Below are 27,344 nucleotides of genomic sequence, written 5' to 3' on the forward strand. Positions count from 1 at the left end.
TTGCTCGGGCATGTAGGAATGATATCAGGAGGGCCAAATCGCACCTGGAGCTGCAGCTAGCCAGAGATGTCAAGAGTAACAAGAAGGGTTTCTTCAGGTATGTTGGCAACAAGAAGAAAGCCAAGGAATGTGTGGGCCCCTTACTGAATGAGGGAGGCAACCTAGTGACAGAGGATGTGGAAAAAGCTAATGTACTCAATGCTTTTTTTGCCTCTGTTTTCACTAACAAGGTCAGCTCCCAGACTGCTGCGCTGGGCATCACAAAATGGGGAAGAGATGGCCAGCCCTCTGTGGAGAAAGAGGTGGTTAGGGACTATTTAGAAAAGCTGGACGTGCACAAGTCCATGGGGCCGGACGAGTTGCATCCGAGAGTGCTGAAGGAATTGGCGGCTGTGATTGCAGAGCCATTGGCCATTATCTTTGAAAACTCGTGGCGAACCGGGGAAGTCCCGGATGACTGGAAAAAGGCTAATGTAGTGCCAATCTTTAAAAAAGGGAAGAAGGAGGATCCTGGGAACTACAGGCCAGTCAGCCTCACCTCAGTCCCTGGAAAAATCATGGAGCAGGTCCTCAAAGAATCAATCCTGAAGCACTTGCATGAGAGGAAAGTGATCAGGAACAGCCAGCATGGATTCACCAAGGGAAGGTCATGCCTGACTAATCTAATCGCCTTTTATGATGAGATTACTGGTTCTGTGGATGAAGGGAAAGCAGTGGATGTATTGTTTCTTGACTTTAGCAAAGCTTTTGACACTGTCTCCCACAGTATTCTTGTCAGCAAGTTAAGGAAGTATGAGCTGGATGAATGCACTATAAGGTGGGTAGAAAGCTGGCTAGATTGTCGGGCTCAACGGGTAGTGATCAATGGCTCCATGTCTAGTTGGCAGCCGGTATCAAGTGGAGTGCCCCAAGGGTCGGTCCTGGGGCCGGTTTTATTCAATATCTTCATAAATGATCTGGAGGATGGTGTGGATTGCACTCTCAGCAAATTTGTGGATGATACTAAACTGGGAGGAGTGATAGATACGCTGGAGGGGAGGGATAGGATACAGAAGGACCTAGACAAATTGGAGGATTGGGCCAAAAGGAATCTGATGAGGTTCAATAAGGATAAGTGCAGGGTCCTGCACTTAGGACGGAAGAACCCAATGCACAGCTACAGACTAGGGACCAAATGGCTAGGCAGCAGTTCTGCGGAAAAGGACCTAGGGGTGACAGTGGACGAGGAGCTGGATATGAGTCAGCAGTGTGCCCTTGTTGCCAAGAAGGCCAATGGCATTTTGGGATGTATAAGTAGGGGCATAGCGAGCAGATCGAGGGACGTGATCGTTCCCCTCTATTCGACATTGGTGAGGCCTCATCTGGAGTACTGTGTCCAGTTTTGGGCCCCACACTTCAAGAAGGATGTGGATAAATTGGAGAGAGTCCAGCGAAGGGCAACAAAAATGATTAGGGGACTGGAACACATGAGTTATGAGGAGAGGCTGAGGGAGCTGGGATTGTTTAGCCTGCAGAAGAGAAGAATGAGGGGGGATTTGATAGCTGCTTTCAACTACCTGAAAGGGGGTTCCAAAGAGGATGGCTCTAGACTGTTCTCAATGGTAGCAGATGACAGAACGAGGAGTAATGGTCTCAAGTTGCAGTGGGGGAGGTTTAGATTGGATATTAGGAAAAACTTTTTCACTAAGAGGGTGGTGAAACACTGGAATGCGTTACCTAGGGAGGTGGTAGAATCTCCTTCCTTAGAGGTTTTTAAGGTCAGGCTTGACAAAGCCCTGGCTGGGATGATTTAACTGGGAATTGGTCCTGCTTTGAGCAGGGGGTTGGACTAGATGACCTTCTGGGGTCCCTTCCAACCCTGATATTCTATGATTCTATGATTCTATGCGGGGGTCACATTCCCTCCTCCCAGATTGCTCAGTCATATGGTGTGGCCATGCCCCCTCCCTGCAGAGCAGCTGAGCCAGTGAGCTCCACTAGGCACAGAAAGGCAGAGCTGCACGGAGGGGCTGCTGCTTTCTGGAAGGGGAGGGTGTGACACCCTAATATTTATCACTATCATGTAATTAGGATACGTTTTGTACAGAGTGTGCCTTGTAAGGTATCATTCTAAAAGTCTTGATCTGCTAGACATTCATACCTCGTTGAATTGTAGGTGCTATCGTTGTATGTGAAGTTATGAAGTTTGGCTATGTATGTGTTACTGAAACAAGTTGTGAGGTTGAAAACACCCACAAGCAGCCTTTCAGGTACAATAGTAAAAAGGCCAAACAATGTTAATGGCTTATTGAGGAAATGCACACAAGCATGAGGATTACCCCAAGAACTGTGTGCCATAGAAAGCTCTCAGAGATAGCACTACACAATGGAAATTGTTTGACCCAGGTAACAGAAAAAGCACTTTCCAACAAGTGGGAAGAAGATATAAAAGGGGGATAATGACATCATGGGTCATTGGGTACCGCTCTCCTCCTACAACACACCTGGAAACACCTGAGGAATAAAGACGGAATTGTGGAAGTGATGGTTCCAGGCTACAGGGATTTCTAGCCTGTGTATGAAAACCTGGGAAATCCAAGCTGAAAACCATGGCAGCTTGTGTCTTAAGAATCTGCCAGCCTGTTTATCATTCAGGATGAGAATTTGCTCATTCATATCCTACCTATCTAGTGTGTTATGCTCAGTTTGTGGTTTTGTTTATTTCCTAGGTAATCTGCTTTGATATATTTGCTATCACTTACAATCATTTAAAATCTATCTTTTGTCGTTAATAAACTTGTTTTTGTTTTGTCTAAAACTTGTGCATGGAAATTATAATTTTGGACAGAAAGCTGTTGCATATCTCTCTCCACATTGAGGGAAGGGGTGAATTTTATGAGCTTATGCTGTACAGTTCCCTGTGCAGCGCAAGGCGGTATAATTTTGGGTTTAAACTTCAGATAGGGGTGTGTGCTATAGGAACTTGAGCTTTCCCAAGAGCTTTCCCATGCACAGCTGATCTCAGCATATGTGTGTGTGGCTGCAGCTGGGTGTGTCCCTACCCGTATGTGTGCTGGTGGGGACTTGAGGGCCTGTCACAGCAGTACAGTATAAAGGGAGCCAGGCAGGCTTAGTGATACTCCAGTTCCAGGTGGCACCCTGGGGGGAACCCATCACAGAGGGGAGGGGCTGCCAAGGGGGGGCATGACTAGAACTGTTCTGAGGTTTTGCCCTGCCCCCACACTGTCAGCAAGCACAGGTCATCTATGCAACACATGATTAGAGAGGGGATGGGTTAATATCAACATTACTTATCATTTGTAATACAGTGTGTCTATGTGTCCCAATCAGAGCTGTATTAGATGTTGTACAAACAAAGTAAAAGATGTCTACTGCCTCTTAGAGTTTCCAGTCTAATAAAGGAATGTCAGACCAGTTACTGAAAGTTTTAATATTCGGAAGAGATAGAGATTGCATATTCTAAATATATACATTCTAATTGGAGAAAAAGAACAACAAAGTGAACTGTTAGAGCTCTCAAGAAGCTGATATTTTTGGTAGCTGTAACATAATTTTTTAGTTTGTTTTGTGATAGGCACGGTTTATTTCATTGTTGGGCTGTTTGGATAGGCTTATGCATGTTGGGGAAATGGGGATGTTACCTGTACTGGTTTCCCTAGCTTTTGAAGGACTGCAGGGGGATGGAGACTTTTGAGTGAGGGGCACCAAGTAAAGCTGACATACAAGGATTGATGTCCTATTGCATAACACGCTCAGAGGGAACTTGTTGTAACAGGGAAGCTAAGCCAAACTAGATCTGACATTGTTCTAGGAAGGTGCAGACCAGACATGCTGGAGAGGTGTTCAGCTAGATTTGCCTACAGGAGGAACTCATGTCAGATCTACGTTGATAACAGGAGCCAGACTAGACCAGGCCAGCTGCTTAGCTCAGTTTTTGGGAGAAACAGAAAGGCCGACCACAGGTCTGCTTTAAGTTACCCAAGCAGACAAATCCTGTCAGCAGGGGGAATGGGTTATAAAGTGCACATTCTATTTGATTCTGAATTGTGTCGTTGGTGTGTCCCAGGTCTATGATATCTCTGTGCCCCTCAGATGGGGATTGCCTAGATGCAGGGAGTGATCCACATTGTAGGTATACTGTGCTTCTGAAATTTGTTGTTTATACTTTAAGACACGTGCAGAGAGTATCTGTGTACTCCCTGAAGATCACTGTTCTGTGGAAGATGGTGATTTAGTTGCCATTACAGGGTTTCCCCCCTCACATTTACCTCATAGGTTCTTGCCAGTGCTCTATCTGCAAAAACTTCAAGCCCCACTGTAACTAATGAGTCACTTTTCCTGAAAGTAGTCTCTCTGTTTCAGAGAGGGGGTACTTACGAGCCAACATTTCCCTAATTTGGGGCAGGATTATGAGTGCCTCATAGTTGGAATCAGTTCTTTAGCCTGATCCTCTAACTATAAGGGCTTTAAAATGGAGTCTTCTTCAGGTGGCCCTTCCTAACAGAATGCAGAAGCGATTGGTAGCATTCAAGTGCAACAGAAATCCACCACAAGGAAAGAACCTGCAATGTTAAGCACCTGTCCCCAGGCTACCAGATATATCAGCATCTATGAGCTCTCCCTCCATGCTTGTATCATTAAAATCCAATTAGGGATAATTACCAGTCTCAGCTCTATCATATGCCAGAGGGTTTGGTCATTTAAGTGGCTAATTCTCTACAGAGATATTACCAAACTAAGATGCTAGGAAATAAAATATCTTTTCTCAAGTACACTTTTACTTTAGTACATAAAATGGAAAAGATTGCCAAAGAGAGGATATTTATTTATCATACCATACAAGAATATTGCTAGACAGCAAGGATGAAAATATACATTCCATTCTGTCAAATGAATATGTTCAGCTATTTCTCTTGAATGAGAATGTACAGTATATTAAGCACAAATTCACTGAATGAATATGACAGGTAGTTCTAGATAACTTCAGTACACCAAGGCAATTACAACTCACTCATAAACTTTTTAGTTTTGCTACTGCTAATCTATTTTTGTTCTCTGTTTGTACAGCACCTAGCACTGGTGTACTGGTCCATGACTAGGGCTTCGAGGCACTACAGTAGTAACAGTACATGAAAGGCACTCAGCTAGTATAGGGATAGGCAGCAGCATAAAACCCTGTGACAGAACATTTTGCAGTTATAGTATTTGGTTCTAAATTGGCCTAAACCAGAAAAGATAAATATCGTGGTAATTTTGCATGAGCAGATCAGTCAAGAAGGGGCTTCATGATAGCTTGGCTGGTAAGCAGTGCAATACTGTATAGATAATCTGGGGTTCCAATTTTCTGAACAGTAAGGAATGTGTGCCCTGAGAGAATAGGTGGTATTTTAGTAGGCAGAGTGGGTTCAGCATATCATAATCCCGCAACTGGCTCTGGGGAAGGTTTTCTTGACTTCACAGTCCCAGGTGGAGCATTTGTGCATAGCATGTGCGTCAGCTACCATATGTACAGCAAAGTTATACAGAAAAGAGAAACAGAAAAATAAAAGAATAGATGGAAATATTCAGTCACCACCTTAGATGGACTGGATCTGTCTTCTGACATAGAAAAGAGGAGCAGAAAGCTAATACTCTGATAACTGGGCCCTTCTAATAAAAGGGCTTCAAAACCAAAAGAAGACCATTTAAGTACTTAAATCAAATGCTAGTGGGATACACAGAACATGTTTAAACCAAACAGAGAGGCAAGAGAAAGAATGAAATGTTGCCAGTGCTTCTAAACATTTATTTTAGTACATCTCAAGTAAAGGTTAATAATACATGTTTGAGATGACAAAGTTCTATAGATATCACAGCAGAGAAAAATAATAGTTAGATCTCTTCACTTTAGCGTAATATACTCTTTGGAAATACTTGTGTCCCCTCTCCACTAGGTAAATTTTTTCTGACAGCTCATTGTATGAGAGGTCAGTAACATCATCATTCCACCGCTTATCTATGGCATGCCACAGATAAATTGTAAATGAAAAGTGGGCTTCAATAGACAAGCTAGAGAATGCACACAATGTCCCACACGAAAACTTTGGGTAACTTGGTTTAATAGTATTTGAACTTGCACAGGGTCACTGCTTAGTCCTCTGCTGCTTTCAAACAATATAAATGAGCTACAGACTTGCACCGGGAGACAAATCAAATTTGCTAATCATGCAAAAGTGAGGGGAACTGAGAGAGCATGGAAATTGCAGTGAGTCAAATTCAAAAGGGTTTGTAAATAGGCTGATGTGGCAAATCATACTAAATGCTGACAAATATACACTAATGAATACTGGTCTTAAAAATAAACAGGCAGAAGTAGCAAACAGACCGTAATGTGTCCCAAACCTAAACAAACTCTTGAACATCTCTAGGCATTGGATTGGGCAAGGGAAGGAATAAACAGCAGCACCCAGAGCAAAAGAAGAAAAGCTTTCTCACAAGGGCTGGAAAGATGATCCAGTGTACAAGCTGAACAATCCTGAAGGAGGAACTCTAGGAGCTGCTAAACCTGGGAAGAAGGTGTGAGTTAATCTTTAAATTGGAAGTGGAAGCTAGACAGATTCACAATTGAAATAAGGCACAAAGCTTTAAAAGTGAGTGTATTCAATCATTAGAACAACTTGCCTGGGGATATGGCGGATTGTTCATCACCTGAAGTCTTTACATCAAGATTGGATGTCTCTCTAAAAGAGGCGCTTTAGCTGAACCAGAAGAATGAGCTTGATGCAGAAATTATTGGGTAAGGTTCTCTAGCTCCCTTATACAGGAGGTCAGACTAGATGATCAAAATGGTCCCTTCTGGCCTTAAAATCCATGAATTTAAGAGACAACAGACGGATATTGACAAATGGGGGAGTGCATTTAAACAATGGGACAATGTTGTCTAAATAGACAAGACAGACTCAGGGAGAGGGACAAGCTAACAGACACCAGCAGGGTGAACAATGTGATGACAGAAAACGGCATGTTAGTTCTGTGATTTTGTTTTGGGTTTTGCAGGGGTGGTAATCTAGGAGGGGATCAGCTAAATGGGAAGAAAAGGGAAGGGGAAGGAAGGAGAGTGAGGGGACAGGGCAGGGAAGGGGAAGGTGTGAAGTGAATTTGAGGTGAAGAGATGGTGAGGGAGGGGGAGAGCTGGCACAAACAGCCAATTAGCACAGGGAAGAGCAAGTTAGAAAATTCTATAGTTTTTCCTGGAATGTCCAGAGGTCCAAAAGTCTCTGCTTTGACTGTTCCTGTTCCTACTGGCAGGGGTATCTGGGTGGCTGCTCTCTGCAGTTGTAGTGGGGCAGAGGAGGCACTACCTGAGTCCCAGTGGCCTCAGAATATGGGGGGGGGTCTTCCCTGCATTGTTCTGGATCCAAAGGGTGACAGGTAGAGAGGTGGCCTCAGTTGGGCCCCACTTTACCCCCCAGTGCAGCAGTCCCTACCTGGCTGCTTCTGGTCCTGGCTGGAATCGCTAGCTGGATTCAAGAGGTAACTGCACTCTGCTCCCTTAAAAACATGATGCCATTTTGTTACAATTAGAGCTATTGGATTTCTCCATGGATGAAGTTAATTTCTAACTGGATCTTATTTTTAATTACAGATGCAAAAGACAGGGCCAGTAGGGAGAGCTTGGTGACCGCTGAACAAGTCTCCTGCCTGGGAGACAGGGTTTCTGATTCTCAGGAGTCATCAGAACTCTTTGGTTCTGGGATGGTTTGGTGAGGTGGAAGATTCATCATGCAATTAGCAATGTCATCCTTTAAGAGTCTGGGGAAAAGAAGCCTTCCAATTCATTGCCAGTGGGAAGGGGATAGCCTCCTTGGTGTACACAGTGGTTGGAATCATGTGAGTTGAAGGAGAACGGACTGAAGCATTTTGCCATCATAAAAATAGTAAACTGGTACCCAATCTTCCATGGTTAGCTCGTTTATTTATTTATTTGGGGCAGGAGGAGGAGGAAGGAGAAAAGACTGGTAAAAGCCTTTCATTTGCATTTAAAAATGCATTTTCTTTCACTCATTTCTCAGAATCCTTGTCATTTTAAATTTTCTGAGTATCGAGTCACTCTGTGATGTGTCACATCAGGTTGCATCAGTCACATCACCTTACTCAAGTTCAACTGGAGCAGAAAGTTTTGGAAGGTTTAAAAAGCAGCCTTAGGGTGACAATGGATTTGCCCTTTAAGAATACCTACATAGGGGAAGGGAAACAAAGGAGGTGCTCTGGCAGAGTAGATCCCTCTTCAGTTATGCATGCCAGTTTTCACCTCAGTCATCATTATCACTCTGCAATAGAGTTTCCTGTATCTCCTCTTAGGAAGCCCAAGAATCTGCAGAACTCGCTCTCTGACCCATGCAGTCAGACTGTCGACCAGAAAATGGGAAAGAAAGGAAGAGCTTTACCCAGGAGGTGTGTGCATGCTGGATTTGGGCTCTGCATGTGGGAACTAAACAATGCTATAAGATGGTGTCTTTTGGGATAAAAATATTTTATAAATGAAAGAGTTTCTAGTGTGCTGAAGTTAGAGGTATTGTAATATAGTGCTCAGCTGTACAAAGTGAAAGCTGCTGCTAAATCTCTCACCATGACATAATATTCTCCAGAGAACACATTCCTACCACGTACCCAGCACTCTGACTTTCCAGAAATCACTCTCTGTGTTGCAAGTCACCTACTTTTTGATCCCAGAGAGAAACTGAATCAGCTAAAATGTACTTTACAATAGAGCTGCGAACATGCAGCCATTTTACTCCATTCGAAAGCACTTCTCTTGTACATGTATAAATGCACGCACTCAAAACTATAAGCAGAAAAGCTCCATCCCATGAATGAGGTGCCTTTCCCTCTTAGAAAAGTCTTTCAACTATTTCAGAAGACAATATCTTGAAATTTGCAATAATGATCGAGACTATGACCCAAATTCTCTCCTGTATCAATAGCCAGTTAAGATCTAGGGGAGAGGGAGAGCAGGGATTATCATGGTGCAGATGTGCTAACCCAGCTCATCAGTGTAAATTAGAGCATCTAAGGGATTGCCCTTATTTACCCTTTCTATCTATTGTCCCTGTGAGACCGTAGGCGAGATGAGAAGTAGTAGAGAATGGATGTGCTCCACCCTTGCGTCTCTACACTGCAGTGCTGGGGAGGAGTTGCTATAGAAGACGCCTATGCTGCTTTATGGATGCTGGGAACTTCCTGACACTAGAGGTATTCTCAGATGGCCAGTGAGGGTCAGAGTCTGCCTTTTGCACTGTCTGAGTGGCAAAAGTAGTTGGAACCCGGGGATAGAATCTGGCTGCATGTCTCCAATCAAATCCTCTGTGCATACGTCTTTCTTTTCTACTTGCCCTTTCTGATATGACTGGATAAAGCTCAGATTTTCTGATTTAATAAAAGCCACAATGTTGCTCAGCTGAACTACAACTACTTCTGTGCTTTCCATAATCCTTCTTAAAGGCAAAAGTTGAAGCAGTTATATATGTATACTAGCATATCTAAGGAGATGACTGATTCCGTCTGGTAAATTTCCTTACTGAATGGGTAAACGTCATTCTAAATCCTATTGCTATATATAATTTTAAACCTAACCATTGATTCCCGTATTACTGATATGATCCAATAGGCATTCAGAACCAAAACTCTTGAAAAGTTACCTAGAGGTCTAATAATTTACCTAAACTATTTAAGAGGCTGAAAGTACTTTGGCTGCTGAATGACAATCCAAGTAGATGTAGACCTTGAGTAATAAATATAACTGGTTAAATTCTGCTCTGTCACTCTGGTGACTTTAATGTAATTACTCTGGATTTATATCAGTGTTAAATCTGACCCAAGGACTTCCCCCAACTTTATGTATCTTGTACCTAGGAAAGACCTACTGCATTAAATCTGTATGAAGTAGCTGGCTTGGAGCCCAAAAACCACACTTGCTGGGCTAATAGATGAGAAGGATTGTCAAGATATAGGGAGCTACTCTCCTGCTTTTACTTTACTTTGACACAAAGGAAGACCAACCCCTAGCTTTTGGTCAGGTCTCATTGAGGAGAGTTGGCTACATTTTTCATGTAGTTTTTCCCTTAAGGAAAGATTTGTAGAATTCAATAGAGAATTATAATCTTTTAATACAAATTTTAAACAATCCTATAGGTTATACTTACAAAATGGGGGACTCTATCCAGGGAAGCAGTGCTGTGCTTCTGAAAAATACTGGGGGGTCATGGGAACAATCAGCTGAACATGAGCTCCCAGTGTAACACTGTAGCCAAAAGGGATAATGCCTTCTGTGGATGTATGAAGTAGGAGTAGGAAGGTTATGTTGCCTCTATATTTGGCACTGGTTCAACCTCTACTGGAATACTGCAATTCAAGACGGATCTGGTGTCTGTAATTCATAAAGGATATTGATACATTGAAGAGGGTTCAGTGGAGAGCCTCACAAATGATTAATGATGCCTTATAATGAGAGACTCAAGGAGCTCAATCTGATTAATTTAAAGAGAAGATTAAAATGGTCACTTTATCCCAATCTATAAGTACCTATCTGGGGAACAGAAATTTGATAACAGAGGACTCTTCAGTCTAGCAGACAAAGAGATGAGGTCCAATAGCTGGAAGTTGAAGCTAAACAAATTCACATTAGAAAGAAAGGGCAATTTTCCAATGTGAAGGGTAATAAACTATTGGAACAATTCACCAAGCTTTACGATGGATTCTCCATCACTAGCCATTTTAAAATGAAGGTTGGATGCTTTTTCAAAAAGATGTGCTCTAGTTAGAGCAGGAATATATCCAGAGAAGTTCTATGGCCCGTGTTCCCTCTAATGGGAGTCTTGACTAGATTCCCTTTGCGAAGCTGATGTGCAGACATTTTGTAATGCATTTCACTGAAGAGCAAGACAGTCAATATTATAGATTACAATCTTTCTTTCTTTTGAAGTGTACTTGTTGATGGATGATTGTTGAGTCAGTATCATGTTGCTTTACTTCCTATATTCTGTTGGCTTGACCTGTTGATTCAAATTTTTCTGGTCTAACCTTTCTCTTGTGGAAGTATATTAATAGGTCAGGAAAATTGTTGGGTTTAAATCTCATGAACCGGTGGGCTCATGCCTAATACAATCACATATTATTTATTGTTTGTAATGCTGTTGCCCCTGGTTATAAGCCAGGACTCCATCGTGCGAGGAGCTGTACAAATACAGAATAAAAAGATAGGCCATATACAAAAAAGCTTGCAATCTAGGTATAAGACAGAAGACAACAAGTGCATACATCAGTGCATTTCTTTTGAGGGGAGAAGAAATTTCATTTTCCGTTACTTGAATGAGACATTACATTGAAATTACTTCTGACAGGCCAAGGTTTAAGATATGGCATTTTTTTTTTTCAAAAGAATATGTCGTATGTTGCCTTGACTAACATGTCCATTCTCAGGAAAATAAACTTTAAATGTTCAAGGCTTTGTGTTAGCTATTCTATTGAACATAAAATGGCCATGATATTCACTTACAGTCTTTTTGTTCCTGCAAGTTCCTAACTTGGGACCAAATTCTGCCATCCTTACTTACAGCGAACAGTCCCATATTTTTGAGTAGTCCCATTGGTTTTGCTGTTAGAATCTAGTTTTATATTCCACTAGACTTTAAATTTCACATATCTTTTTATATAAAAAGTATCCTAAATCTTATTCTATTACACTTTTAAATGTAGTTAATGGTAATGCGGTTGACTGAATACTGATCTGGTGCACAATTATAACCTTTTCTTTTCTCTTTCCTTTGGTATTTATGACAGCGATCAACATTACCAGTCCCCATACACAGTATTTTATCCATGAAATTAAATTTGCCATGAATTTCTAGTCTATTGTTGCTTATATGATATCTGGACTACTACTCTTTATAGTCTTGTTATGTTCTAAATGACAATCTGTTAAATTTACAATGTAAAATTGGTCTGAATTCCCAGGTGTTCAATTCACCTGCCAGAATGAGTTCATTCTCAAGCACTGAATGACTAGAAGTCTACATGATACAGAACACAGTAAAAGCCAGCCATTAAATGTTAGAGCAAGAAAATAAGAATGGGCCCAGATCCCCAAAGGTATTTAGGTGCCTAACATGGATTGATTTGGGAATCTGGTGTCCAGGAAAATAATAAGGATCTACAATCATTTAGTCAGGCAAGTTTTGAACTTACAAACTTAAAAAGATGGTCATGTCCCCAGGCACATTTACTGTTGTTTCTCATTTAGACTTCCAATAGTTTTAATACTTTTAAGTACCACCTGTTCAAAACATTAAAGTGTGTGTAAATGCAATTTCTGCTCAGTTAGGCAAGCAATTAACTTTTTGTATAATCACATCAATTTTTATTAGTTAAAATATTCCAGGTACAAAATAGACCTTCCCAATTAAATTTCAGCAGCACAAAGATAGAGTGCCTCATCAGCTCTGTGATAGTACTGTGAAAGAGAGAGAAGAATGTAATTTTTTACTTTTGGGGCTACCTTGTGACTTGGGCTACATACTCTCACAAAGGGGACATAGGTGTTGCAACAGTCAGAATTGCAGGGCCTAACTCTTAGATACCCTGCTGCCCTGTGGAATTTAAAGCCGCAAGCAAGGTGCCCGGACTCCCTGTACAATGCATGGAGGGAGTAGGAATGGGAGTCTCAGAAGCTAGCTAGCTGAGCAGGAGGCTGGCTAAGTCATCCAGGAGTAAAATATAAGGTAAAGGAGCTTAAGGCCCAATTCCTCTAAGGTGCTTAGACACGTAATTCCCATTGATCTGGGCCTTGGTGCCTGACTGACAGGCAGGAAGGAGGTGCCTCCCACTGTTCAGGCTTCTCAGCTGTGACCCCTCTCATGGAGTTAGGTGCTTAAACCAGGTCAGCCCTTTCTCAAGAAAAAACACTGGAGAGGACTTCAACTAATTACCACAATTAGCCCTGTAGTCAGGGCACTCATTTGGAATACTAGAGATCTGTTTTCAAATACCAGTTTGCCTGATTTGGAACAGGGCTTCCATGTTTTAGGTGAGCTTTCTAAACACAGGGATATTGGGTATTATTATAGTGTGGGGTTCTTTCAATCTCTCCTGTTAGAGCTGGTCCACTGTGTATTAAAAATTAATTATTCACTAGGCCAGAGAGAGGGTGTGATTGGTTGACTCTATAGCATGGTGGTTAGACCACTCACATGTGGTGATGTGAAAGCCTCAGGTTCAAATCCCTGCTCCAATAGGCATTTAATTATGTATACAAAGTGGAGAAGCTCCAACAGAAATGATTAAGAGATACCCACCCCAATAGTTTAGGCATACACTTAGGTTTAAGTCCCTTCCCCAAATCAGATAGAGTATGGACTAGAAAATAGTCTCCCATATCCCAGCTGAGTGCCCTGACCACTGGACTATGGGGTAAACTGGGATGCACAACAAGCAAGCAAGCAATTCCTGATCCTCTCCTCAATGGCTGTGAGTTTACTTATTGAATTGGGTCCTGCAGATGAGATAGATGGGGGAATAGTTTGAGACTCCTGCCAGAGCTCTGGTATGAGCAAAAGGCTTCAAGCAGCTCATTAGCTGCTGGGAGGCATGAGGATATAGGGGCTTTTGTTCATGCCTAGTGGTGGAAACTTAGGAAAGAGGGTTAGACAGCAGCTGAGCAATGGTTTTGAGAATGTCAGTGGTACATATATGTTGGCCTTAGGTGCCTAAGTCCCTCTCTGAATCGAGCCCAAATTACTCAGCATCTTCTAGGAGCACTTGTTCCACATTGAACTCAACTAATTGATTTCAGTTTTGAAAGTGTATTTATTTTTATACAAAATTCAGTTTGTTATCCAGAGTCTATTAACAGTGTTGACTTCACCAGTTTGATAGTTCAGCTACCTCTGTGACTAAATAGGATTGGAAGTAAAAAGCCTCAAGTGTAGTTCAAAATTCCAAAGGTCTGATGCAGAGTTATTTGAAGTCAATGGGTGGAATTAACCTCTTGCATACAGGTGATGGTCTTAGAGGTTGTCAGAATATGCTTTAGTCACTTAAAAAATCCAACTGGCTCCTGCAGGGGAATCTAAAGCAAATTACACCAGTTCATCCAATTTCTTATCAAATCCCAAGGGCTCAAGGGCCATTACATTCTGAACTTCTAGATGCTTAACTGAAACTTTTGACATTTGTCTATTACTAATATTTGGTCTATCTAATCATGTCGTTTTATGTTTATCCACAGCCTGAAATACGTACAAGAAACAATTCACAGTCTTCTTAGGAGCTAATGTTTCTTATAAAACTCACTGTTCTGTCCTCCACATTTTTATGACAACATTTTTTTAATAAACTTTATGGATTGAATCCCAGCCCTATTAAAGTCAAAGGCTTCAGTGGGGCCAGGATTTCATGCTGTATGTCTACACCTATTCCAAAAAAATGTTGAGGTTATTTGAAATTAAAAGTCATAATTTCAAACTCATGCTTGAAAGATTTACAAGCATCCCTCTATGTAGGAACAAAAATCTCACACTTCTGATCACACCTCACCATCAGAATTGTCAGCATAGGGTCAGAGCATTTGCAATATGGAGAAAGCCTATGAAGGATAGAGGAGCCTCTGTGCAATTTCCTGGCTTAGTGAAAGAAGGGAGAATCTGCTCCTCTAGGAGTGGCCGGGGTGTTGGCCTTAGCATCCTGTGCATCTGTGTGGCTACTACAAGTCTTAGGAGACAGGCCATCAACCTGGAGGCCAAATACTTCCAAGCTCAACCTATCTCTTCCAGTTCTCTGCCAGTGCAGTTCACTTAATGTCAGACTATCAGAACCTTCCCAGGCAGCCAGTGGCCATTTAATGGCATCACAGAGGGAAAGCATATCCAAAGAAATGATGTTTCAGTCAGTATTAATTTAGGCAGTGAATCTCCATAGTGTGTGTGCAGGGGGGTGGAGGGATTAGATGGAGGAAAAGGGGAAGGACCAGTTCTGAGGGGTTTTTCTGCTCCAGGCAAACATCCTCTCCCCAAGCCAACCATCAACCACACCAAACAGAGCCTGCATTTTTTTGCTGACCTAAGTCACTACCCATTTTCCCTTGTATTTTAGCGGTAGCCTGGCAGTGTGGAAGGCAGGTATAATGCTAACTGTCATCCTAAATCTATCCTTCAATGTGGCACCCTCCACTATCGCACCCGTCTGCTGGATTTCCATCTCTTCTGCTGCTTCATATCCAGCCCTCTCCACAACCCCAACAGTAGTCTTCCCAATGCTCTAAGGCAATGCTTAAGGCAGATCTACAGAATTGCCTTTTGTGTCCTTTCCTAGTTTGGGGGTACAAGGACTGTAGTGTAGACTCTTCTCACCCTTATCTAAGCCTTTATACCATGCCCATCACCAGAATGTGGTCACATAGTATCTGAACAAAGGGGAAGGAGTTTACAGTGGATCTCACACACTCATTCAGGCCTGGGGAGATGAGGTGCAGCAACAGATCTGCTTTTCCATCTTCCCCAGGCCGAAAGATTTGTAATAATAGAATCCACTTCACCCGTGTCCCCCTTCTTTGTTCTACCTTCTCATCTCCCTTTTCTGGATCCCTATTTTGCTGCACTAAGTAGGGAATTAATGAGCAAAAGAAGCACTGAGACTTGAGAAGTCCCTATTTGATGCCCATCTGAGGAGAAGGCTCAGTCTTGAATCCTACACTACACCAGCTGTATGCTGATCTGTTCCTCAGAATACAATACAGCAGCCTGAAGATTGCCCTGACTTGCTCCAGCTGACAATATCCTCAAATAGCTGATATTGCCTGGGCACAGATAATCCCTGCCTACCTCCTATTCCCCAAGTATGCCTCCTATGCCACAGGTGAGAAGGTGATGATATAGTAATGGATACAACATCTCTATTCTCCTCCCCACACATGGCCAGCTACACTGCACAATTTTGTGCTAGCAGTGTGAAGTATCATAGTGCAGAATTTAGGTCACTAAAATCTCATGTTTTATTCAAGGGATTATGTTTCCAATACACTGTATTATCAGACTAACATATACTACAGCATTACCTTCTACAAAAAAAAAAACAAAAACAAAATAAACCAAAACTAAAAATTATGTTACTTGGTATGCAGTAGAGTTGAAATACAGGGTCCACATATACTTCAGTCCACAGAACATGAACAGTATATTCAATATACTTCACAAAACAAAACAGATCAATCATTCCAATTCTATTCTAAAAATATTTGTGAGGTCTACAAAATCATCACAGTACAAGACGACAGTGCAGTCATAGAGATCTGACATAATGTGTCTTGGAGTTAGATTCTTTCTGAAATCTTTTAACATTTTAATAAACAGTGTATAAAATTAACAGCACATTTCAAAACAAAACATGGAACAAAGTTAAGGCTGGGTTGGTTGGATAAACTGGAGGTGGTGACAGTGAGTGATGAAGGGGACCTTACAGGATCATCTGCAGACCAAACAATGGGTTTTGAGAAATATAAGGAGAAGCAAAAAGCCATTTTGGTATCCATTTACTGAGGAAACCTCTTGAAGGGTCTGGGGTACTCATGAAATTTTGGATTCTGGCTTTTACTGGAAACCAGCACCTCGGTTGAAGCCTGCATCCTTGGGAAAAAATCTAATTTATTAAATAGGCAAGGTAACCATTAATAAGTATAGACCTAGGATTGCATTTTATATTTTGTTTTATATGTGTAACCATTCTGTTTTCATTTATCTTTACTCACTATCTCTTCAAACTTAACTTTTAATAATAAACGTATGCTTGATTTACTCTAAATATATTTCAGTGCTGTGGTGTTGTAAAGGACCTGATCCTGAGTTTTACCAGTCAAGCTGTGTATATATTGTCCTTTGGGAATAGCAAACATGGTAATCACTGTGTGTTCAGTGGCAGGGGCTGGACACTACACAGGGATGCTTCAGAGGAACCTGGGGACCTGCATGCCCTAAATGTTAACCTGCAAGGCAAAATGAGGGCTAGCAAAGCCCTGTGTAGATTGCTTGAGAGGCTAACAGGTTGGGGTGTCAGGGATCTGACACCAAGTTTAGCACTAACACGTCTCTTTCACTGAGGCAGGGTGATAACATGGTGACTCACTTTTCTGGTCACCCCAAAAAAGTGTCCCACTCTGTAACTTTAAAGTTTATTATTATAAGGAGCCTTAGTCATGGACCAGGACCCCATTGTGAGAGGTGCTGTACAAACACAGAACAAAAGATGGAATTTGTATTACAGTAACACCTAGATGTGCCTCTATGGCAGGCTCTATATCAACATATAGTGAGAGACAGTCCCTTCCCCCAAGCACTTACAATCTAAATAGACAAGAAATCAAATGATGGGAGGGGAAACAGACAGGAAATGACTTGCTCACACAGAGGCAAGACTGAAAAGTAGGTTTGCTGACTTGCAGTCTAGAACCTCATCCACTGAACTGTGCTACTCATCCTCTGAGCTTTTCCAGACTTCCCAGAAAAATTCTACCCTGGGGACTGAGATGTGGCCTATAAAAATTCCAAGGGACTCGTTTCTTTTTCAGGCAATCATAGCAGGGTATGTCTGAAAACGAGCCCATTCTGTAACATGCTGGGCACTTCTGTGAGCTGCTAGGTGCACTCTACTCCTAATTGAGATTTTAGGGTACCTAGCACCTTAGAGGACTGCTAGCAGGTTACTGAAGTGAGCTCACAGTGACAAGCTAGTTTCATCCCTAACTATGTCACAGCTACTGCGGGTTCACAATTTAAAGGCACAGTGGAAATTGCTTTGTGGTCTATTCAGGGCTACTATATGAAATAAAAATCAACATAACTCATCAGCCAAACGTAATAAAAAACAAACATTATAGCTCTTAGCAAACAATGCCAAGCTGGTTCCTGGACTAAAGAAATATGAGCACAGGCTGACAGACACTAAGCCAGAATATACTGTAGCTTTGGACAAAATGGTTAAGATAGGTTTAAATGAAACACACAAAATCTCTAATGGCATATATCGCAACAAAACTTTTGATTTTTAGCTTCCCAGAAATAATAGAACAAGGACATCATCAGAAATTAAAGGAAAAGTAACTCCAAGCAGATGTCAAGAAGCACTTTTTCATAAAAAAGATCAGAAATCTGTGGAATAGCCTACCAGGCAATGTTATTAAAGCAAAACCCCTGGAGCCATAAAGAAGACAATTACATTCGATGGCCTCCTGAGGGGAGTGGAACTCTAAAGGAGAAATAAGTTCTCACAGGCTGAAGAGGCTACAAGTCCTAAGCTTCATTCCAATAAAACTTGGATTGTGCTAAATTGATATGAAGGTCTGAGATGCATACCAAGTTAACATAAAGATCATTTTCAACAATAGAGTCATTGGCTACTATAGCACAGTCTATCAATAAGTGCCAGTGCTCGATGGATTCACCTGGCCTGGATAAACTTGGGTTCCTCTTAACAAGTGGAGACTAAAAGGCCCACATGGTGAGCCTGGTATAGGACTATCTATCCAATTTAATACCTTAATAAAAATGTGCTAATTACCCCCTCCCGCCTCCCATTTCCTTTCCTACTTCAAATCCTGCTGCTGATTGGTGATTGATGAAAGAGAGATCACCAGAGAGATCTTTCTGGAATGCATGGGGCAAAAACAGTAATGCATTGGTGATAGGAATTTTATTCATGAATAGGAAAAAAACAGAATAAAATATACAAAACTATGCCCCGTCAGACCGGCATTTGCCTTCTTGTTTGCTGTGTCTCCGCAACTCCACTTCCTTCCCCTCAATGGACTTTAATCATTTTGTTTTGTTCTCAAGGTAACGTAGAATGTAAATTTCTCCTTTTATTCACCTGTAAATTGCCAGGCCCATCTGATACCCTGTAAATAAGTAATGAAATGCATGGCAGTTTTTTAGAGGCAGAAGCCACACAAGGGAAGGAGATACAATTTTTTTAGTAGCACACTTTCCTTCATGGGTCTGCTGAAAGGAAGTTCAATTTCTTGAGATAAATTTACATCTCCATCATGAAAGGAACTAACTTTAATCAAGGAACTCCCCTCTCCAAAATTATCCCATCTTTGGAAAATTGACAACATTCTTCAGAATACAGTTGTTCCCTTGAAATAACAGCTGTCTTACACTCCATTAAATTCCGCAACCTGAATAGAAATTAAATATGGATCGTTTGGGGAGCAAGAGGATGGTTTTGTTTGTTTTATAATCCTTTAATTAAAGAGGCACAAACCATAAAGTGTATGGAAAGTATTTATACTGAAGTTCTGCCACAATCAGAAGTCAAGATCCTTATTAGGCTTATTCCTGAGCTAGCTTGGATTAGTTGTAGTCACTCCCTGGGATATGAAATGGAATAAAACTGTGTCTTCTGGGTACATAAATAAGATGTAGGGTAACATTTCTGAAATCACTTGGAGGCTTATCTACACACAAATGTTGTACTATTTTAACTATACTAATATAATTGAAGCTGGAAAAAAAGAAAAACCTAGTGTAGACACAGTTATATTGGCACCAAGGAGCTTAAAATATTATAGCTAATCCCATAAAGGAAGGGAAACAAGCTACACCAATCTAAGGTGCCTTTATCCTGGAAGCAGTGTGGCCTAGTTGGTACAGTACTGGACTGGAACTATTATTAATAATTATTATGTTTTAAAAAAATTACATCCCTCACCAAAATAGTTATAAAAGTTCAAAACGTGCATGTATCCCAAGCCTAGAATGTCGTTTTCACTCAGCAGCAGCCAGGGCCTGCAGCTCAATTATGCAGACTGCCTCAGGGCCAGGAACCTCCGAGCTTCTTGATGCAGAACAGAATTTTTTATCCCAGATCACTGTGAATAAAGCAAAGGAGGAACTTGAATCTGAGCTGCCTATATCTTAGCCCCATTCCCTCTCCACCAGCCTATGGAGTGAGAGACTTAGGGTTTTTTTTTTTCTCCCACTAGAAGTGACCAGGGAGCCCTGGGCCTGAAAAAACTTAATGCAAACCAGACATCTCTGCAAAACACTTGGCCCGAACACCAAATGTTCCAGCCAACTCCAGGCACAATAGACCTACTGAAAGGTGGCACAGCAGCTGTACTGGAAGAGGCACTGGGTCTCCATGAGCCTAGGTGCCTCTAATTGCTCGTGCTGTTCAAGTGCTACTAATGCACAATTTTCTCCAAAGGCCACACTGAAATGCAGTTGATAGATAGAAAGCTTGACAGAGATCTTGTAGGTGTTTGTCTCTGTCTGAGGGGTGGGAGCAAATGCGGTTGTATCGCAGAGCTTGGCTGTAGACGATGGATCGTGTGGTGTGGTCAGGGTGAAAGCTGGAGGCATGCAGGTTTATACACTCTTACAAACTCTGAAATACCAAGGATCAAAATATACATGCTTCAACACTCCTCTGCAAATAGCGTGGTCAGAAAGATCAGTGACGCCATCGAACGGTCTAAGCAAAGCCGTTCGTAATAAAGGCTGTCATGCCGATGCACCATCTGAACTGCGGACGCTTTTGTAAATGGCATTACTCCCATAAAACTATATTGCTTCCAATCTAAATACTGACTTTAAATTATGAAGTCAAAAGATTTGTAATAATGGGATTTTGTGAAATAAAAACATTGTACATAATTCAAGGACACTGTAAAATTCCTAATTACTCAGGCAAGTGAACTGGCATTAATATTGACAAAGTAAGGGCTACACTATGACATGCCTATACAGGGTAACACGAAACCCCTTTTATTGTGGGCTACCTGGATGTGGGGACTGGACACCCCACTGCACCATTCAAGGAACTATCCTGAGATTGTTATTTACCTACATACTCATGCTATTGCTGAAAGCCACAGCTCTTCTGGTGAGTAGTTGCTACACATTGCAGGGGGTGGGGGGAAGGGAGGCCACTGTGAATTTGGGGGATGGAGATATGGAAGGGGAGTGAGGGGAAATACTGAAAATGGGCCATGTGGGAGAGCCAGCCTGGCTGGGAATGGGCATCCAGGCAATTTCTTGGTAGCTGGTGTCCAGTGCTCCCCCCCTTCAAAGCTTGGTGCCCTGTGTGTTGACACCCTTCTTCCCCCACCCTCGTGCAGTGCCATGTCCCATTCCCCACCCCACCCCCACCTCCAGCTCAGGTATCTCTGCCTGGACAAGTGGTGACTGGAAAACAGGAAGAGGAAAGTTATTCCTATCTGCTTTCTATTGGCCAGACTGATTTCATGCACCATGGCAGCCACTCCAGTCCAGCCTCTAAGTCCCATTCTCACCTCCGCCTTTCCCACCCTAGCCTCACCATGCATGCACTTGGGGGTGGAACATGGCCTGGTACTGCTCTTGCATCCACGAGATATTGGGAGGGAGGGGCAGAAATCATTGAGGGGAAGAAACATACATCACCCCTTTCCCCACAATATTTATGTTTTGGGGTCGCTAGGTCCCGGCACCTAACCTCCAGTTCTGCATCCCCTGCTACACAAGGTTAATTTTACATTGTTCTGCGGGAAAACATATAAGACACCAGAAATGTGGTTTTACTGTGCTGCAGCTTTATTAGATAACACATCTTGGAACTATCCAGCAGTAACTCATCCAGTGCAGCCATCCTTCCTTGGTAATCCACATCAGCTGGTGTACAGACTGCCATCAGCCCCCCCACCCCATTCCACCTGGCCCCAGCACCATTACTGGAACCTAATTACTCTGCCCTCATACAAAGGTCAAGGGAATGGGGAAGAGGAGACTGACCACATGATGTACGAGATGTTAGGAGTCTCATATCTATTATCCAATTTCTTTAGGAGATGCCTTCTCCCAATCCAACCTAACCTACCCACTGGATCCCTGGGATGCTAAGAAGAGGGTGAATAAATCTTACAAAGCCCAGGCTTATCTGGCAGGAACAGAATAATTCCTTCCCAGCCCCAAAAAGGCAACTAACATGATGACAAAGCAAGGCCACAAAATCCAGTCCTACACTAATGATAACAGGGTGGAGGTGGGAGCTTTTCTCCCAGCACAGAATAGCAGCCCCCAAGCAGGAGGACGGTTTTAGAAATCCTCTCCTTTGGTATGCAGGAACCAATAGGTTTATGTAGCACTGTTTTGTCCAGCCAATCAGGCACAGAGTCCCCATCCTTCAGCCCACAAGGAGCTGAGTGTCCACAAGGAGGGGAGGGGGGATGCAATCATTAAAGCTTTTCTTTCCTCTCCTGGTCCAGACAAAGCTGCCCAACTTCTGAGGCTGCTGAAGGACTTTGTAGCACTGTATGATCTAATTGTTTTGTTCCATGTTTCCAGGGCACCTTCATAACACTCTGCGAAGGAATCTGTTTTGATGACACAGCTAGTATCACCGACTTTAATCCTTCTTATGTCTACAGTAGCTCTTGCTCTTTAACTCACGAGGTGGGAGGACTTAACATTAGGTCCTTCATGTTGATCAGCTACATCATTTGCTTATCATGCACTGAAAAAGTTAATAAGTTATGGCTAGAACATTCATAAATAAACTTGTGATGTTTCTAGACTACTTATGATGTTCAGCAATATTTTTTGCAAAATACAGAAATCATCAAACACAAAACATCAACTGCTACATACAGGCAATTCTTTGTGGGAAATGCTAATTATTTATTTTCAGAGAATGCTGGATATTTTGTTTTATCTTAATATAAGAGACTTTTAGCTTTCTTGTAGTGCAGGAATTGTGCCTTTTTAGACTCATCTAATTGTTCAGTGAGAATGTGGCTGACTGTAGGAGTTCTTTGATCTCTTTATATATGTCAGCACATAGTTATTTACATAGTACATCTAAGCAGAAAACAGCAATAGCATATCAAGCAGGCCTTTCTTTCTAAATAGGGAAACTGACTTTCATTACACAAAAGGTGATATAAAATGTGCACGTGCAGTGGATGTCTAAATTGTAGTTTCCCTATTCACGTGCATCAGGCATATTACTTATGTCAAAGTCAACCTTCATCATTGTAGCTTTAAAATTAATTTGGGGTGCAAAGCTCACTTGTCACTAATAAGACGTTCATTTTTTGGTGACTTCTTAGGGCTAAATTAAGAAGATGATTGGCCAGACACGCAGAGGGGATTTATGTTTTATTAATACCATGATCTATATAAGCAAATTCACAGAACTAGAAAAACAAGATAAGAATAACAACAGAATCCGCACCACATATACTCACAACTCTGTGGGATTGTGGGTTCCCCTTAAGCTGACATTAAGCATAGACCTGTTATGCTGAAGTCCTGCTGACAGTTGGTTTGATTCCCTTTATATGCACCTATTCCTTACACCAACATAAGAACAGCCATACTGGATCAAACCAATGGTCCACCTAGCCCAGTATCCTGTCTTCCAACATTGACCAATGCCAGATGCTTCAAAGGGAATGAACAGAACAGAGCAATCATCAAGTGATCCACCCCTGTCATCTGGTTCCAGTATCTGGCAGTCAGATGCTTCGGAACACCCAGAGCATGGTGTTGCATTACTGACCATATTGGTGAATAGCCATTGATGGACCCATCCTCCATGAACTTATATAATTCTTTTTTTAAAACCAGTTATAGTTTCAGCATCATAACATCCTCTGGCAATGAGTTCCACAGGTTGACTGCATTGTGTGAAGAAGTACGTCATTTTGTCTGTTTTAAACCTGCTGACTCTTAATTTCATTGGGTGACCCCTGGTTCCCTTTTTATATGAAGAGGTAAATAACACTTCCTTATTCACTTTCTCCAAACCATTCATGAATTTTTAGACCTCTATTATATCCTCCCTTAGTCATTTCTTTTCTAAGATGGACAGTTCCAGTCTTTTTAATCTCTCCTCATACGGAAACTGTTTCATAACCTTTACAATTTTTGTTGCCCTTCTCTGTACCTTTTCCATTCCTAATACACCTTTTTTGAGATGGGGTGACCAGAACTCCATGCAATATTCAAGGTATGGGTGCACTATGAATTATATGGTAGCATCATGCTATTTACTATCTTATTATTTACCCATTTCCTAATAGTTTCTAACATTGCTAGCTTTTTTGACTCCTGCTGTACATTGAGTGGATGTTTTCAGAGTACTATCCACAATGACTCCAAGATCTCTTTCTTGAGTGGTATCAGCTAATTTAGACCCCTCACTTTGTATGTATAGTTGGGATAATATATTCTCATGTGCATTACTTTGCATTTATCAACACTGAATTTCATTTGCCACTTTGTTGCCCAGTCAATCAGTTTTGTGAGGTCCCTTTGTAACTCTTTGCAGTCAGCTTTGGACTTAACTATCTTGAGTAATTCTGTATCTTCTCCAAAGTTTTCCATCTGACTATTTATCCCTTTCTTCAGATCATTTATGAATATGTTGATACCAGTACAGACCCCTTGGGGAGATGGCTATTTACCTCTCTCCATTCTGAAAACGGATCATTTATTCCTCCCTTTGTTTCCTGACTTTTAAGCAGAGAGGAACTTCCCTCTTATCCCCTGACTGCTTAATTTGCTTAAGATCCTTCAGTGAAGGACCTTGTCAAAGGCTTTCTGAAAATCCAAGCACACTATATCCACTGGATAACCCTTGTCCACATGTTTATTGACTCCCTCAAAGAATTCTAATACATTGGTATCTTTACAAATGCTATGCTGACTCTTCCCCAACAGGTCATGTTCATCTATGTGTCTGATAATTCTGTCCTTTATCATAGTTTCAACCAATTTTCTAGGTACTGAAATTAGGCTTACAAGCCTGTAATTACTAGGATCATCTCAGGAGCCTTTTTTAAAATTAGCATCTCATTAGCTATCCTCCAGTTAGCAGGTACACTATTCTGTCATTCCTATATATTTTGTACCTGGTATTATAGTGTCTCATTAACTGCCATCATTCCACCAAGTTTCTGTGATGCCTGTTATGTCAATATCCTCATTTAATACCAGGCACTCAAGTTTACACCTATTTCTGAGACCTTATTTCATTAAGTCTTGGCCTCTTGTCCATATTTGCCATTCCTTCTATCCATTTGTGGGGGTTCCAACAACTGTCATAAGTACTTGTGTAGATAGAATGTTCTCTATGCAATGAAGTTAAGAAAGTCTGGCTAAATAAAACCATACAGTCTACACAGCTTATCACAAGATATATATTGTTAATTCTTCTGACCCAAAGTTACTTACTAATGCTAACTTTTATTAGTCCAAATGTGCCCTAATTTTTATTAGGACTTTTATTAGTCCTAATGTGGCATAACTGTTACTACCACTGGGCCTCAAGGTAAATACTAGGTTTCAGGCTTACTCCAAAGCCCATTTTAAAATAAACTGTGTGGTTTTTTCCTTATTCCTACTTGCATCATAATTTTAGTTTCATTTACAATAATTTAGAAAGCATCTTAACTCTTTCTAAGATATATATAATTATTTACCTGGTCACCAGAGCTCAGATCAGGGGGCAATGGACAACACCATTGTCAGGGTTCCTTCCTTACTCTGAACTCTAGGGTACAGATGTGGGGACCCACATGAAAGACCCCCTAAGGTTATTCTTAACAGTTTAGGTTAAAAACTTCCCCAAGGTACAAACTTTGCCTTGTCCTTGAACAGTATGCTGCTACCACCAAGCGTTTTAAACAAAGAACAGGGAAAGAGACCACTTGGAGACGTCTTTCCCAAAAATATCCCCCCAAGTCCTACACCCCCTTTCCTAGAGAAGGCTTGATAATAATATCCTCACCAATTGGTACAGGTAAACACAGACCTAAACCCTTGGATCTTAAGAACAATGAAAAAATCAATCACGTTCTTAAAAAAAGAATTTTAATTAAAGAAAAGGTAAAAGAATCACCTGTAAAATCAGGATGAAAAATACTTTATAGGGTATTCAGATTCAAAACACAGAGAATCCCTCTAGGCAAAACCTTAAAGTTACAGAAAACAGGAATAAACCTCCCTCTTAACACAGGGAAAATTCACATAAAACAAAAGATAAACTAATCCGCCCTGCCTGGCTTACCTATACCTGTTGCAATACTGGAGACTTGGATTAGGATGGGCTGGAGAAGATGGATTTCTTTCTGGCCTCCCTCAGTCCCAAGAGAGAACAATCATGTAAACAAAGAGCACAAACAAAAGCCTTTCCCCCCACAAGATTTGAAAGTATCTTGTTCCCTTATTGGTCCTTTGGGTCAGGCTCCCGCCAGCTTAGATGAACTTCTTAACCCTTTACAGGTAACAGGATGTTGCCTCTGGCCAGGAGGGATTTTATAGCACTGTATACAGAAAGGTGGTTACCCTTCCCTTGGGTAAAGAAACTTTGGAAGGTTGAAAGTGACCTGGCTTCAGTCTTCTGAATCTGTAACCTCAGAGGAATCTTGATTGGTATCAAGTCACAATAAAGTTAGCTTAGTATGTTCAGGTGCTGGAAAGACTTTGGCAGAGCAGAAATCCACAATTATTCTACCAAACAAACAAAAAAATAAATAAAGAGTACCAATTGGTCACCAAACAATGTGCAAGACAAATAGTTTAATATCCATGTTATATATCTCACTGTTGAGCATGTGTTGCAGATTTCTTCCCCGACACCCCTGTGCCAATCCACAGAGGGTGTGAGTTCATATAGCCAAGGGGATGGCTATCACACTTACATTTACCAGCAAAGGCAATAACCAGATCTTGACACCATATCTGAGAGCAATATCCCAGATGAAAATAGTTTCAAGAATGATGTTGCCACACCACTTTGCTGGCCTTTGAGAATAACGTCAGACAGTAGATCAGGAGCTTTGGCAGGCACCTTGCTATTAAGAGGAGTACCTGCAGGCACTCAAGAGGATTCAGTAACAAAATACTTACAGATTTCTATCTAGGACAGCATCACTTTGCTTAAGTGGGGAAACAAGATTAATTATATAATAAAATATATATAAATTCCCCTTTCTGTTCTTGAAAGTTGTGTTTTAATTAGGCATTATTAGGGAAGATTTTAGCATAACCTTTAAATGAATTTAAAATACAAGCCATAAGTCAGAAGTAAGCATATAAGAGCATTTTAGAATGAGAAGAAGTGTATGGTATACATTTTGCATGCAGACCATTCAGAAAACATTGTTTTTGTTGTTGTTTTTAAGTGTGTTATTTGCATCATCTCATTTATATTTCCTTGGCAAAGCAATAAACATATGTAGTAAATGAATCAAATTAATCTTACTTGCTGAGTAAATAAATGGCTCCTTTTTTTCCCCATAATATTTGTGCTGTCATTGCCGAAGCTGCGTTTTTTTC

The sequence above is a fragment of the Lepidochelys kempii genome, chromosome 1 (assembly GCF_965140285.1).
Source record: "Lepidochelys kempii isolate rLepKem1 chromosome 1, rLepKem1.hap1, whole genome shotgun sequence".
Classification (NCBI taxonomy): domain Eukaryota; kingdom Metazoa; phylum Chordata; order Testudines; family Cheloniidae; genus Lepidochelys; species Lepidochelys kempii.